The following is a 17397-nucleotide window of genomic DNA, read 5'->3' as shown; positions in this document are numbered from 1 at the left end:
TAGAGAAACAACCAGCAAGACAACAGCGAGAAACAACAAACAAAATTCAACTGTACCTAAGAGGTTAACAATATTCCAAATTCTTTTCGTTCAATAAAATGAGAAAAAGATTAAAAATGTAAAAATTCTTAGGACGTGGTAGCCTTAAAATACTAACAACACGGTTTATCAGTGAACATGTTTCCCACTTAACGTTACAGTACCAGAGGACGTAGATTTATCGGTAATTTGTTATATTGAAGTCTACTTACATCGTACACGCGGTCGTTAACGTTGATTGTACTTGGTTATTCGATAGCTTGGCCGCATTCCACGTGCTAGAATATTAGCCACGTGCAAACTCGAAGCTCGATTCGTGGTCAGTGAAGTGTGCGTACTCTTAACGGTATATCAAGATTACCTATCTCCATGAATTAGACGTTCGTGCCATGTTCCTTCTACTTACATTGCAATCAACTTCACCTTAAGTGTTTGTTTAATAATTATTACGGATCAAGAGTTTCTGCGTGTTAACGATCAAATGAAATTGTACGTGTGACGCTATTTGAAATTGACCAATGTGAAATTGAAATTGACATCAACTGACTTAAAATTACGCGGGTATTAATTAATAATCAACTTGGTCTTAAGCGTTTATTTAACAATTATTATGAGCTTTCATTAAATTTCAATTTCAAGATTAATTTCAGATTGGAAATCAACTAGCTCAAACTTAATAATCAACGTGCATTAATCGTAATCAACTTCACCTTAAGTGTTTATTTAATAATTATTACGGATCAAGAGTTTCTGCGTGTTAACGATCAAATGAAATTGTACGCGTGACGCTATTTGAAATTGACCAATGTGAAATTGAAATTGACATCAACTGACTTAAAATTACGCGGGTATTAATTAATGATCAACTTGGTCTTAGGCGTTTATCTAACAATTATTATGAGCTTTCATTAAATTTCAATTTCAAGATTAATTTGAGATTGGAAATCAACTGGCTCAAACTTAATAATCAACGTGCATTAATCGTAATCAACTTCACCTTAAGTGTTTATTTAATAATTATTACGGATCAAAGGTTTCTGCGTTTTAACGATCAAATGAACTTGTACGTGTGACGCTATTTGAAATTGACCAATGTGAAATTGAAATTGACATCAACTGACTTAAAATTACGCGGGTATTAATTAATAATCAACTTGGTCTTAGGCGTTTATCTAACAATTATTACGAGTTTTCATTAAATTTCAATTTCAAGATTAATTTGAGATTGGAAATCAATTGGCTCAAACTTAATAATCAACGTGCATTAATCGTAATCAACTTCCCCTTAAGTGTTCATCCAACAATCGCAACAGATACAAGGCTTCTATGTTTTAACAATAAAATGAAATTATACATGCGACGCAGTTTGAAATTGGAGAAAGAGAGAAAATTACGTGGGCATTAATTATAACATTTTATACGTATCACATCATTAAATGATATATTAGTATTCTTTCATCAGTTGTTCGTCAATTTTATCGTACTTAATTTTCTACAGGAACGTTAAAGACATTGATACAATTGTTTGTTTCTTTTATACGAATTGCTCTACTGTCAGAAGTGTTTGAGAAATCGTAGGGATTGATTTTTAGACGACCCTGTGTAACTAAATGCAATTTATTCGCTAGAGATCCTAATATGGAAACCTGTCATTGGTGCGATCACTATGTTTTTATGTATGCAATATGCATATGTGAGAAGTGAAAACAAGAGCGTGATCGATACAACGATATCAAAGGAATCGTACGTCCACGATGAAGGCGTTATCACATTCCTTGTCGCAACAATGTGTCAGATCAGCTGATTTTTCTTTTCTAATCAGAGAATCGTCGTCCTGTGTTAGCTATATCAGATATAGTAATTTCTTGGCAAACTTTTTAGAAATTTCTCTGCAAGAAAGTTACCAAGTTATTCGAATTTCTACATTTTTTCATATCATCAAGTACAACGTAGAGTTCTATGAAAAGATTATAGTAATTGTCCAAGTGATGAATTGAAAGAAAGAAACACCATAATAAATGAAAGTAGAATAGCTCGTCTGGAACGTATATATAGTCTACACCTAGAGTTTATCGAAAAAATATCACTGAAGCAATAAATAAGATGTTTATAGGTAAAATAATGGACAAGCCATTTACTTTAGATGTAGGAAATTTATTTTTATTTCACCTCGCTTTTACGAGTAGGGTAAACGATATTTTTATTTTATCGCGCTTATTTACTTTTTAAATAGTTGGAAGTAGCGAGTGGCGTAGCAAAGAAAAATATTCGTGTCTTCTGAAAGAAACTTCTTATTTATATTTGATGGGCACTTTCTTATAAACGATATAAATCCTAGGAAAGCTTTCCCTTTGAGTAAAGTTAGGAGCTAGAAGTAAAAGTTCATCCGTTCCAACTTTAAAGCGTAAGACGCAACGTGAAAGCTTTTCTGTACCTTGGCAACATTGGTAAAACTATTTTTAAAACGAAGTTACACGATTCTAACTTTCCGAAAGAAGGTATTACATTTCGCCATGTATATTTCACATCGTAAAAATACCGGAAAATCTTTATTTAGCAGACTTCTCAAGGCATTCAATCAATTTGCCATGAATAATTCTCTCGCGTATCTCTGCTGTGATATATTCCCATCTGTAACTTTTATATTTTGAAATTACAAACTTCTTTTTCGTTTATAATTTGCCTGTGAAAGATAAATTCTAATTTTCTTTAACACGTTCGTCGCCCAATGTGATTCGGCTCAGTTTCCTGCAAAGCCCAAATGCGACCGCCGATACGCAGAACGTAAATAGAACGATAAGCAGGATTTCATCGTTTATCGCCTTCGATTCATTGTAAAGAAAAGATTATTTATTTCTGAAATGGAGAAAGCGATAAGCTTTCCAGCTAGAGTATTCCGGGGGATCTCATGGCGGATATCTCGGATCTTTCATTTAGTCGAGAAGCATACTTATGAGACGTACATCGGTGATTTTTTCATCCTCAAAATGTTCAGTAAACAGCGTGAAAATATATTTGAAAGTGAGGAGAGTAGTGATGACGGAGTCTAACTATTTTTCGAAGTTGCCAAAATCACCTCAAAAGTGTTTGGAATGTTTTAACAAATACCATGCGATATAGGATAATATAATATATTATCCAGAATATAAATTAGTAAAAAGTATGGTATAATGAGTTTTTAATATTTTTATCTTGTATATCCTATATATAATATCCTATATTTAATTAACTCGATCAAGAAGCGCGTCATCCATATTTGGGAGACGGGGCCCCCATGGAAGTATACTCGCGAAATTGTTTGATTATTTATTACACAAGGTAATTTTCGTGGATGTATTGTGTGTGTTATAGTGTTGCGTTAGTACTGCAATGGGACATGAATCTCGAAATTACGTTGATATAGTTGAGGTTTTACATCTCAGATGGTTTCTATTCTGTATGATAATGTATTGATATAGTTGAGGTACTACGTTGATATAGTTGAGGTTTTACATCTCAGGTGGTTTCTATCCTGTATGATAATGTATTGATAGATGGATTTATTACAGTAGATTAAACAGAAAACGATGATTATTTAACTTGGACTTAATGCAATAGTGTGATATCACAACTCTCGATTAACGACTCTTCACTCTTCACTTTCCGGTGGCTAACTGAACGATCAACGACTGTGATACCGAAATATATTGATAGTCGTTAGGCGTATTGAAGTTTGCCGACCATTTCGGCTTGTCGGCATTTGCGCCTTATCGTCCACATTGTCTGTATGTCGACGATTTTTTCCGCGGTACTATTGGGTTGGCAACTAAGTGATTGCTGATTTTGTCATTAGGTAGTATTGACAAAATCCGCATTCACTTATTTGCCAACATATAATAGAGAAAGAAGCCGCTGTAAAGAGAATAGTTGTGCCAAAAACTAAACACCCATATTAAGTATTAGGTTTGGACCTATGGGAATCAACTACGGGGAACAGCGAGTAATTCCAACATAGAAATTCCAATCAAAAATTGATGCTCCTTGGTATGTTACCAATGAAACAATACATCGCGACTTTAAGATACCTTAACCTACAGTTAAAGAAAATTATCCAAATTCAGTAATAGGTATAACATAAGAATTAACAACCACTAAAACCTGCAAGTTAATCAATTACTTGACACGACGGATCAGATCTGCAGGCTAAAAACACATTACCCTCTAGATCTAAACATTAGATTCAGCTAGAACCAAACATACGATAATCATCTATTATTCACGTTATAGTACCACGGCAGAATAATTTACTTATAATTCTCAGTGAGAATTGATTGTAAACTCCAAAAAAAAAAAAGAAATTAAACACTAGAGAAGATGTAGGTTTTCCTAGAAGTGAGACTCACTTCTAGGAAACCAATTCGGAAATACACATAAAAATTGCAGAATGTTCACTGCAAGTAAATATATCTTATATATATATAGGGGAACAGCGAGTAATTCCAACATAGAAATTCCAATCAAAAACTCTAAGATCCTTAATAGGTGCACCTTGGTATGTTACCAATGAAACGATACATCGCCACCTTAAGATACCTTAACCTACAGTTAAAGAAGAAATATCCAAATTCAGTAATAGATATAACACTATTTAATAGTAATAATTTAAATAACACTATTATAACACTATTGTTTGTTTATATAACACTATTTAATAGTAATAATAGTTTAATAGTAATAGATATAACAATATTTTAATGTTTCTGCATTGTTTCAAACTATAGTGATAAAATCATGATACTCGTGTCTTCAATACGATATTGACGCAGTTGTAAAGTGTTTTATAAAAATAAATTCAAATACGTACATTCTCGTGGTATGAGGTATAAAGCAATTCATTGAAAAATTCAGTCACGTATTGATGCTTCAACAAATACAAATTTGTATGTAGGTAGGTTTATACGCGCAACTCGCTGTAGAATACGGATTGTTTCTTCAATGATATGCACTAGTATACTTGTAATTTTTTACGTGACCGATACGGCTTGTGCTGCATGAGAATCCACCAGGCAATAAGAAGGTAACATCTGTTATCGTTGTTTCTATTACGTATTTGTGCATATAACAGGTATTTATTATTGGCAGATAGTACACCTGTAGCGATACATCTGCAAGACTGTTACATTACCATCGTGTTTTCTTCAATTTTCTCACTCCTATATAATCAACAAAGTCACACGATACAAATATTATTTTCCTCGATTATTTTTTACATTTAGTTTTTAATAATATTGGAAGATACTTCATTTGTCGTATTCATACATTTAAGATTGATGTGTGATCACTGGTACTTTTACCGTATTTCCTTTTATTTTCTCTCTTATATAGAATCAACAAAGTCACGCGATAAAAATATTATTTCCCTCGATTATTTTTTACATTTAGTTTTTAATAATATTGGAAGATACTTCATTTGTCGTATTCATACATTTAAGATTGATGTATGATCACTGGTAACTTTATTATTATCTTATCGTATTTTTACCGTATTTTCTTTTATTTTTTCTCTTATATATAATCAACAAAGTCACGCGATAAAAATATTATTTCCCTCGATTATTTTTTACATTTAGTTTTTAATAATTTTGGAAGATACTTCATTTGTCGTATTCATACATTTAAGATTGATGTGTGATCACTGGTAACTATATTACTGTCTTATCGTATTTTTACCGTATTTCCTTTTATTTTTCTCTTATATACAATCAACAAAGTCACGCGATAAAAATATTATTTCCCTCGATTATTTTTTACATTTAGTTTTTAATAATATTGGAAGATACTTCATTTGTCGTATTCATACATTTAAGATTGATGTATGATCACTGGTAACTTTATTATTATCTTATCGTATTTTTACCGTATTTTCTTTTATTTTTTCTCTTATATATAATCAACAAAGTCACGCGATAAAAATATTATTTCCCTCGATTATTTTTTACATTTAGTTTTTAATAATTTTGGAAGATACTTCATTTGTCGTATTCATACATTTAAGATTGATGTGTGATCATTGGTAACTTTATTACTGTCTTATCGTATTTTTACCGTATTTCTTTTTATTTTTCTCTTATATATAATCAACAAAGTCACGCGATAAAAATATCTTTTTCTTTGACAGATTCGGTTATTTTTTAATGATATTCGAAAATATACAGATATATAAAGTGTGTTCACTGTTCAAGATTGATTGGTTCCCAATGTTTTTCTCGTAAACGATAAGTGAAGTTAGGAGGAAAAATGAAAGAGGAAAAGGATGAATGGTTCAAGGTGAACTACATATTACGCAGTTGCATTATTATTATGTTTTTTTTTTTTAAATAAAAAAAAATTCTTCTTTGATGGAAACCTTAAAAAATATATTGGAGCAACGGAGTCGAAAACTGATCGGTTTAATTTTGATATTTTAACTTTGTAGAATTTTCTCTTTCTCCTTTTTGGATTTTTAATTTTGTAAAATTTATCGCATGTAAGACAAAGGAAACACAAATACAAAAGTACTTCGTCTTTCCTTCTTCTTCATATGATATGCGACAAAATTGGAGTGAAAACATCGTCAATGTTTCCCTAATATATACTGTGTCGTGAATAATTATAAACTCAAGCCCACTTTTAGATTTTCACGATAGCGAGACTGAATCTTTGGCCGTGAAAAAGTGTAAACTCAGTGTTAATTTCCTTACAAGTTTCCACTTTGTTTCTTATTACTTCCATCAGTCTTGAAGCAACAACGCAGAAAATGCGTTTCAGTCTACAAATATCCACAACACTGTAGCTTTTTTCATAAAATGACGAGAGGATTCGATGTATACAAAACGCACACAGACCTTAACGCTTGCGAAAAGAATACCGTGAATATGTAATTCGCTTTGAACCACTCACTCATTCCTCTTATCGTTTACGAGAAAAACGATCTAACAACGTGAACACTGAGCACCCTGTATATAAATTAAAATTCTGTGCCGGTGAAACGAACGTCGACGAAAACATTGTCAGTGATTTGTACATGTCGGTGAATAAATAATGTGGATGAAACTGGTGTCAGTCAAACTGGTGTCGATGTAAATTTTGTCGGTAATCACACACCAAACCGTTCATCTACATGTGTTAGAAAGGAAGATGTCGGTTTTGAGATAGAATACTTTAAATATGATATTTGCTTACTAGCACGAACAATAAAATTGCTTTACATTAAAACATATATTTTTACATTTCTATTTATTCATTTTGTCTGTTATTTTTATTTTATTTGTTTATTTTTATTTATATACTGTATACCGTATTTGTTGTGTGTTAAAAATGTAACCAGTTTTACGATACGTACGAAACTGTGCACATCGTAAAACTGTCTGATTTCTGAACATTAATTCCAAGGAATGATTAATAAACGATGAATCCTAAAAATGAATCCAGCAAAGGTAAGTCGTGTAATTTTATACGTTTTCATGGTATCAGCTTTGATTCTATCGTAATAAAACAATCGCTACTTCGTAGTTTAACTTTATTATAAATTATGTCTACCATAAAATAGTAACGCAGATGTTTGAGAAATTACGCACATCGATAATGAGATCAAACAAATTGAGATATCTGCTGTAGATGTGATAGAATCATTTAAATAAAAAGGTTCGTTCTTGCACACACGTGTCAGTCCCTCGCGAGCATATCTTTAACACAATAACAAAACTCTCAATTTGTTCATGTTTCTTGTTACGATAAATCCAAATCTTACCAGCCATTAGATATTTCGTACAATTTCTTGTCACACAGGTAGCAAATGAAATTCTTCTAAATTCTACCTGCATAGAATATTCTTTACGATTCGTGTACTTTTAACAAGCACAGCAGAATCTCCACGTCAATTTACGAGGCAACCTGATGCATAAATACGTACATAGCATATTCATATTCGTCTGTAAACTACAGCCATATCTACTCTTTGAAACGATCTGTACAATATTCCATTCCATGCATCGTGTTCTGCACCCGCGGTTTTATATCCAGCGTATTGTTCGCTACGAAATAAGAATTCGATTAGAGCGAGGTGGTCCGTAATAACAGAGGAAAAACACGAAAGCCATCGAAGCGAAGCGAGACGCACACTCGCTCCTATATATTCGCATGATGTTCCTTTTTCCAACATTATCGATGCACCGGTAGAACCATGATATAAATCACTATACCGTAACGCAGCGAACACAGTTCGCTGCAAGTTGATACTAGGATACGGTATATAGAAAGGGTACGTGATAAATGAAAAATCATTGACCTAAGAGTGGGAATTTTAACGAATCTGATACGTGCACGTTCGAAAAAAGAAAAAAGTAGCAGCGAGTCGAAAGAAAGTACGAAGAAACGAGATCGATGTCTGGTATAGCGACGACTATGTATTTTGGAGTTATACCAAAGCGAAGACTATTGTTAATCGAAGTAAGGTGGAAGAAAATTAGGATGCATCGAATGTTCATAATTGTAGAATTAATTTGCATGCGTTAACCTTTGCATTGACTTTTGCTTGCAGTTGAAATGTCAAATATTTGGATCTCGAATATGATCGAGTATTGGAGAATAATTTCTCCGAATTGCGAAATTTGATTTGACGCTGATTTTATTTTGCTAACAGTCCAGTAACAGTATTGGTTTATTTATATTGTTATTACTATTGATATTATTTTATATAGAATTGTTGCTGTTTGTTATTTACTTATAACAGTATTTTTCTTGGTAATGTAACAACGCTCCAATAAATTATTAATGAAAGGTGGGAAATGTTAAGGGAAGAAATAAAATCGTTAGAGAAAAATCAATGATACAAATGAGTGATACAAATATTCCAAAGTAAAATTCAAAAGAAAAGTATCGCAAGTTGCTCGATCAAGGTATATCTTTGTCGTATACATTTGCTTTCTGCAACTTTAAAACGCTTCGATCTGGATGATTTGGATCGTGGAAAAATATCTTTAACCCTGTAGAGGGTTTTTAACTTGTAGAAGATTGTAATATAGAATAACGAGAACTTGCAACCTGTCAAATATATTTAACCCATTTGCATCCAAGTGCGGATTAATCCGCGCGCTGCGACTGTCTTCTATCGCCAAACGCGGATTATTACGCGATCTGCGTAATTTTCATTTTAATCTAAATAATTTTTACTTTTTTCTTCTGTTATAAAGAATGTAAGATGCGATGTTTGCGAGGTAACATTGTCTACTAATCGTTTTTAACAGTAAACTTTCGATAAACTGCATGAAGAATTCGGATATCATTTACTGCACCTACGACCGATCGCGCGCGGTGATGGGGACCAGTCGTCAGTTAAACGCCGCTGATACCTTCATATGTCCCCTTAACACGTTCGTTGTCCAGCGTGATTCGGCTAAGTTTCCTGCGGGGCCCAAATCCGACTGCCAGTACGCAGAACGTAAATAGAGCGACAAGCGGGAATTCATCGTCCATCGCTTTCGATTCATTGTTTATCGTCTTCAATTCATTCTTTATCCCCTTCGATTCATTGTAAAGAAAATATTATTTATTTCTGAAATGGAGAAAGCGATAAGCTATCCAGCTAGAGTATTCCAGGGGATCTCATGGCAGATATCTCAGATCTTTCCTTTAGTCGAGAAGCATACTTGTGAGACGTACATCGGTGATTTTTTCCTCCTCAAAATGTTCAGTAAACAGCGTGAAAATATATTTGAAAGTGAGGAGAGTAGTGATGACGGAGTCTAACTATTTTTCGAAGTTCCCAAAATCAGCCCAAGTGTGTTTGGAATGTTTTAACAAATACCATACGATATAGAATAATGTAATATATTATCCAGAATATAAATTAATAAAAAGTATGGTATAATGAGTTTTTAATATTTTTATGTTGTATATCCTATATATAATATCGTATACTTAATTAACTCGAACAAGAAGAGCGTCACCATCCTTTGGTGACTGGCCCCCCACAGATATGTGCGACGTGGCGACGAACGTGTTAAGTTACTTAAGGGCCATGATGCAGATGGGTTAAAATAATTAAATAAATTAATAGATATAAATAATGACGAGAGACGCTCGTACAAACGTATTCGCTCGCTGATAACTCGTAGATATTGATTGATAATTCGTAAATACTCTGTATATACTGATTCGCTCGCGATCGCGTCCATTTGTTTATACGGGGGAGTCAGAAAATTCAAATTTGTCTTTGTTTAACGGTTGCACATAGCGTCGACATTGTTTTGTCCGGAGTTTATTTATTATTTTGATACTCCGAGGCAAAACAACAACATGATTTCAATTTTTCCTCTACTCATGTGCCGCTACAACCCTTCGAGCGCTATAAACGCATATATGCGTTCTCACATAACCATTCAATTTAGGCTAAAAGTGGCGTTAAAGTGGCGTGATAAAAAAGACGTATAGATGTTATCCACCTGACATTCTGATGATTTCGTTGAAACAAAAAAAATTAATTATCAAACTGGCAAACCAAAGCAGACTGCAATGCCTTGATGGGCGCAGTTGATAAAATCGATGTGATTTTGAGTTCACTTCACTGCTTTATCATAAAAGATATAACTTAGAAAAAACGAAGATGGTACCCCGCTGGGGATAGCCACCCACATGCTATATTTTTATTTTTTTTATTCGCTAAGATATAATATTTTACCAAATGTTCTTCTGGACAAATTGTAAAAATTTAAATAAATAAACTAGAAAAAAAAAGAGAACTTCACTGCTTTCAAAAAAGCACAAAATGGTATAAAAGATATTTTTTCCACCTCTTAGACCTTGCTATATATAATTCATATATTCTTTAGAAAAATGCTAATAATAAAACTGGAACACTTAAAAATTTTCATCTGCTTCTCATAAGAGATATTTTGCAAAAATACCCACCACGCAGAGTAAAGGCTAAAAGAGGAAGAGTTCATTCGGACGACCTTTCATTTCGGTTAACGGAGAGGCATTTGCCCACATCCTGCACAACTAAAGGAAATAATAAACATTCTTCACGACGAAGATGCGCTGTTTGCGCTAAATATAATCGCAGATGCTTTTAGATTTACCATACAATACAAAATTATTAAATTTTCAATTTAAAAGATATAATTTCAAACTTTTATATTGTTCATGTTATTATTGCTTAATGAAATAAACGGTTATTAAAGCTTCTGAGGTCATTACATCATTTGTTTTAGTTACAATCAATATATATTTTGCAATAAAAATTCAGTCTGCTCAACTTGCGCTCTTTCGTAAAAAATACACAGCCCACGGTGTGCTTCTTCGTAAAGAGTGGGCAGCCCACGGCACACGCTTAACGTCGAATAACACAGCGCTCAAAGGGTTAAATAAGATCCAATCAACAGCGTATTGACAAAGCAGAACGTTCTGTGAAATTGCAGCGTGACAACTTCTTCCGAGCGCTTCTGCCACAAAAGACATCACGACGAATCTTGGGTGGAAAACGTTGCAGCAACCAGTTTGTTCGCTAGACATTTTCCTTCTTTGGATTATTAGATTATTTCCGATCGATGAAACACGCGTTATCCGATATCCACTTCCAATTAGTAGATGAAACAAAAAAAAGGGCTTGACGATAATTGGAACTTGTCGTAGACAAGTCGGCATTTCTCCACGATGGACACCATTAAAATGGTAACATGACTTAAAATTATAGAAAACAACGGTGTATATTTTGACCGGAAAACTGGCTGTATTTCCTTTTTAATAAATTTTCAATTTCGCTGAAGAATTTGGATTATTCATTTTTTTATCTAGTAGATAATTCTTAGACACGTGAAGTACATTTTGCTTGTATCCTTCGTGTTTTTACTATGAAAAATTCATCTTTTATGTATGACGATTCCTTATAGGTTCCTGTAGATCTTTAGCGGGTTTGCTATGAACAATTTATTTGCAATCTTGTGGATGAGGAACGCATTTGTGTTCCATGTACAGCGACTGATCATAAACACTGCCCTATTTTAAAGTTTGTTGTAATATTAAAACAAAAATCGGTGAAATCGCTTATATAATTTCATATTACAATATGAAAGAAAACAGAAGATACAGCAAACAGTTAAATTTTCTCCTAAAATTGTTTCTCGCTCTGAACACATATAAACTCAATGTTAATTTCGTTACCTTCTCATTCGATATTTAGTTGATTTTCCTTTATCTTTGATTACTTCTACTAATCTGCCAAGCACGCTATCCTCTAACTTATTTAAAGTTCCGTTTCGAATATCCGCCCACGCGGAAATTTACCTTTTTTCCAAGTTGCGCGATATCTTCCACAGGTAGCTTCCTGTTATTGTAAACTTTCGTATTCTATCCGGAAATTTTGAAAGCACGCTTCGGTCTCGCTGAAACATTGTCTTTTGTCTTTTATTTCGCCTATGAAAGACAATAATTCGCCATGTAACATCGCTTCGTATCCCATAGCGTTCAATCTACCCTCTACAAACACAACTTCACTGAACAATATTCAGACATGAACAATGATTTTTTGGAAATATCGAAGAAATAATGCGGAAAATACGTTCGAGTCTGCAATTATTCACAGCACTGTACGCGTAGTACATGTTCAACATACGAATCAATAAACTTCGCCAGCTTCCAGAATCTTATTTCGAGCGTTCATTCCCAAGATATAATGATTTCCGTGTATATAACAAACACAAAAGCTGTATCGATGGTACAGTGAATGCAGCGTAGTACAAATGCTCGTACTTCGTTATTTATTCAGAATTATATTCCGCGCTGATATAGTACACTGTTCAAAGTCTAGTGATACACCTCTCGTGCTTTATCGTACACGCAAGCAAAGCTGCATCCATTCACTGTATCCCTTGGCTATCGACGTGATCGTGGCTAATAGTAACTGCGGCTTCGTTAACGTTTATTGCCAACTACTCGCATGTGTTAAACTTTCTATTTGAATGTACCCTCGATCCCATGCAGCTTCGTAAAAAGAATGGAAAGGGGATAGGTGAACGAGAGGAGCATGTTATCGACAACAGTACCAGTTTCTCTTCGACATTGTGAATGCGTAGAAATGTTGAGTATTGTTATTCTGTTTTCCAGCTGCTATTTTTCTACAACGGTATGACCAGTCTCCTTGCAAAAAGAGTCTCGTAATTCAAGCACGCGTACATTAATGTATTTTTCGAATGAAATTTTTGCAGATATTTTTTGGAATGATCAATTGTCTATGGTGCACATTTGGGAAACATCGAGATATAGACGGTATCAATATGACATGGCTGTGTGTGTTACACTAATGTTTTATTGCTATTAATGCTAAACGTCAATATTGTAGAGAAGAATAATTCATCTCAACCGGGATATACACACCCGTCCTTCAATTTACGCGAATGAAAGTGAAAATGCGAATAAAGTTTGTCGGTACAAAAGAAAAAATACGTACACGTACAATGACTTGCTAGTAATGTCATTAAACGTAATGCGATTGAGTGTACCAGTTGAGGGATCAGTGTACAAACACAGATTTATATTAGAAATATGCTATATGTAATATATGTAGAAATTTATATTAAATATTATAACATAAATTCTTAACGTTAATTTTATCCACCAAAGCATCTACGAATTATATAACATAAATTCGTAAAATTAATTTTATCCGCCGAATCTCTTACTAATTTGATTTTTCAAAATACTCTGTGCTCGTTTTAAATATTTATCATGTATTTTCGATCATTATTTATGAAGCTATCGCGTATGTATAATGATTTCCTATATGTATAACGTGATAACTACATATATTTTAGTGGCGTCTTACCTATATTGATAAAATTTATCAGTCGCTGCTTCTTTTTTGAAAATATTTTCTTAGAACTGAGGACTCGAAGGCCTCGGAACTGACAACTGATTTTATATATTTCTTCGCATCTCACAATTTTGCTAGCGATTTATCAATCTTACAATATCAAATTTCAGGAGCAAAATAACTCATCAATTGCACATGCTCCAGCTTCCCTAGAAAGATATAAGCGAAGCCATGATTTCGTGTACAAAATATTACTATCAATAATATAAATCAATAATATAAAAAGTATAAATCATAAGGAAACGAATAAGTATATTTTCTTTTTCTGCGAGAAAGGTTTCGTCAGCGAGAACAAACATAATCCACCAAGACAATTGCCGCGTTTCCACGATATTCTCGTTCCACTATCTCTCAATTATCTCTGAAGCGCCAAAGAAATCGCAACGAAAGCAAACAACAAAGGACCGACGACTTTACGTTTCACGTTTCAACGACACTTCGATAGACCGCGATGAAATTTGCTTTTCGCCCAGCCGACGATGATTATTTCGATGGGAAGGTGAAGACGACGGCCGAGTCACATCGTCGTCGAGGGTGTGGGATGAGAAATTGAAATCGATAGGCGAAATTGAATACTTAATTGGACTGGGGGAACTCGTCAAATGCATCTACGTAACTCAAGGCGCTGCGTTACACGCCCCTGACGATATTATACGTGAAAATCAACAGCGCCATCCTAAACGACGCAGCAGCACGATATAAATGTGATAACAACATTATCGCGATTAATTTTATAGCTGCGTAAACGATATTCTCGTTAACCGTCAAAGCTGCTCGATTTTCGACTGTCAAATTCGTTTCGAATAAAAAGATTCTCCAATATCCTAGCAGCAAAATAGCACGTGTCGTTCGACAGAAATTAATCGCATTTTTACGGATGTTACGCATAGTGGCTACTATACGGAAAGCTTAGAAAATCGCCACTTAGGAAACTTTTATACACAGTATGTTCTTTTTAAGTACATACACGCGATTATTCCTCTAAGTATCGAAAATACGAGAAGATGTTACGAACAGAGGTTGTATGGTATCGGAGCTGACATAATCCGGTGTAATTAGCTTCTTCGTAGACAGCCAACTAGAGGTTATACGAAGGTGACACGCTTTTCTTTTTTTTAATTTGATCGTATAGTTCATATAGGTATTTCCTACAAAAAAAGAAATTAACTCATTTGTGTGGAAAAGTTATTTTAGTTTAGAAGATGTTTTAACTTGAATTTGTGAAATTTAACGTTTGAATATGTACAAGGTGTTCCGAAAATTGTGGACCTTTGTGGGCAGGAGATGCGTACGATCTTAACGAATATTCAAATTCGGTTTTTTTTAAATGAAGATAATTTCAGAATCTTCTTTCCGCTTGTACTACAATTTTGCGAACAGCTTATATATTTAGTAAAGAATTAGTGTAGAACTGAAGAATTAGCATATTAAATAGACGTTGAAAACTGTTCCACCGAATGTTGAGACTTGTTGATATAATGAATAATTAGACTCTTTTGTGCAGAACCCTACCGACCTATAATGACCTAAAACCGAGAAAAGTTAGTTTAAACATTTTGATTTCCAGCAGAATTCAGCTTCGCCTATATCGAGTGTATTTTATTTCTGCTCTTTGTTTATTTTTTTCTTTTTCCGTGGCTTATTAAATAGCGCGTAACCTAGTTAATATTATTTTAAATATTGCTTACTTTTTACGGATTGATACTATTCAGGAAATTCAGTTATATCCGCATCAAAATCAAGGCGTTCTACGTTGAAGCCATTTGCGACTCTAACAATTCTACTGTCGCTAATTGAAATTATCGTAGAAATGTAGACAATCTGCTGGAACGAGATGCATCGTTTCCCGCAAATTTTTGACCCTTTGCACTTGAAAAGCGGTGTTCCGTGCTGCAACTCCAGTGGCGAGCGAGAGGCGACAGTTCCTGTTTATGCTAGACTAAATATAGACTAATTATTAGAATACAATATTTTTGTAAGTTAATTTGTATATAAAATATATTTACGCTAGCTGTGAGACGCGCGTCACGTACACGCTAAATCATCAAAAGTAGCTGCTACGCTCGACCAAAAATGTCCTCGAGTGTAAAAGGTTAAGTTTCTCCTCTGACACGAATTTGCCATTCGGCCATAATATCTGTTGAGAATTGTGGATCTTAGTCGCTGAAATAAATGTATAGCAACACTCACATTATATGTAGAAATGATATTAAAATAGTTTCATATTTATATAATATGTGATTTACCAGATACTCATAGATAAACATTGTACGCGTCTCAGCACTCTTTTTCTCACGCCATCTTTTTTGCCACCAACGTAGGAAACATTGCATTCTTGTGTTTTACGAGTCGCTGCGCACGCACATACTTCACACACTCATACTCATATATGTGTGTCATTACTACGCGGCTAATCCAGTGTAATACACAAAATTACACATATCTCAATAATATCGCTAAATAGAAATGTCCACAATATTAGGACATTCGTCACTTTCTTTAGGTTTGTTAGAAAATAGATATACATCTGTCTTGTACGAGCGAGGAATGAAAGAGAGGAAGACAAAGGGAAAACGCCATGAGACGAGTGCATCGTGTATGTATTGAACGAATGAATGTGCAGTACGACAAATTCATTCCTGTTTGAGATATATAAGAGAATAGAGCGGTGTTAGTTAATGCTTCAAGTTATTTTGTTACATATAAAATAGTTATTCTGTTCTATATAAATTTTGTATTTAATAAAACGTTATATATTGTTACTTTAACAATATTTACCATTTCAAGAGCATTGGACGATTATTACGCACCATCACGTGGTTCTACAAAAGCAACTATACAACTAAAAAGGAACTATGGCTACCGAGTCACTTTTAATAATTTTATAATGCAAGGATTGCTGTATATGTTGGAAATTTTTACACGATAAAGATAACAAGTGTGTTTAACTAATCTTTCGTAATTTTGAAGATTAATTCTATATAACAGAGTTCAACTGTCTGTTTAAATACATTTTCGAGGATGATGAAACATATAGAAATAATAGTTATTAATAATAGTTATCCAGCCTCGGAAACATATTCGCACGCGCCATTAACGCTAAACAATTGCAAGCGATAAATCATCGATCTTTCTTATATCTATGAGATAGCTGTCGCAAGTATGCAACAAGGTTGTTATCCGATTTCTCGTTGCATGCGATAAATCATTGGGAAAAAATAGTAACCAGGTTGCCAGCATCGATATCCCGTGGTACGCGTCGCCGATGATTAATATTCATCGTTCTGCGGATGCTTAGAGCACCATGCCATACGCTACAAGATAAACGATCAGCGAAAAGCGCGCCGCACAAAGCGCTTGCAAGAATATTGACCTATCTAGAATGCGAACTGCAAGGCGGCGCTGTTGCATATTCAACCGAGCTATCGAACTCGAATGCGTGCGATGGGCCACGTGCTTCCTGCATCGGCCTC

The 17397-nt window shown here is 34.1% G+C and overlaps 1 protein-coding gene and 1 long non-coding RNA gene across 5 annotated transcripts in view; one reads left to right on the top strand and one right to left on the bottom strand.

Moving 5' to 3' along the window:
- LOC132909004 (uncharacterized) overlaps positions 1 to 17397 on the top strand; it is a 219232-nt gene that overhangs the window by 186378 nt on the left and 15457 nt on the right. The gene's annotated exons all lie outside the window — the stretch shown is intronic.
- Positions 11778 to 16383, bottom strand: LOC132908831 (uncharacterized). Its single transcript, XR_009658425.1, has 4 exons — positions 16115 to 16383; positions 15931 to 16061; positions 15613 to 15863; positions 11778 to 14073 (listed from the first exon to the last, which is right to left on the bottom strand). It is a non-coding gene; the product is annotated as an uncharacterized LOC132908831 (long non-coding RNA).

Source organism: Bombus pascuorum, chromosome 7, assembly GCF_905332965.1.
Source record: "Bombus pascuorum chromosome 7, iyBomPasc1.1, whole genome shotgun sequence".
In the NCBI taxonomy this organism is placed as follows: Eukaryota; Metazoa; Arthropoda; class Insecta; order Hymenoptera; family Apidae; genus Bombus; species Bombus pascuorum.
The sequence above is the reverse complement of the archived record's forward strand: the minus strand, read 5'-3'. Positions and strand labels throughout refer to the sequence as shown.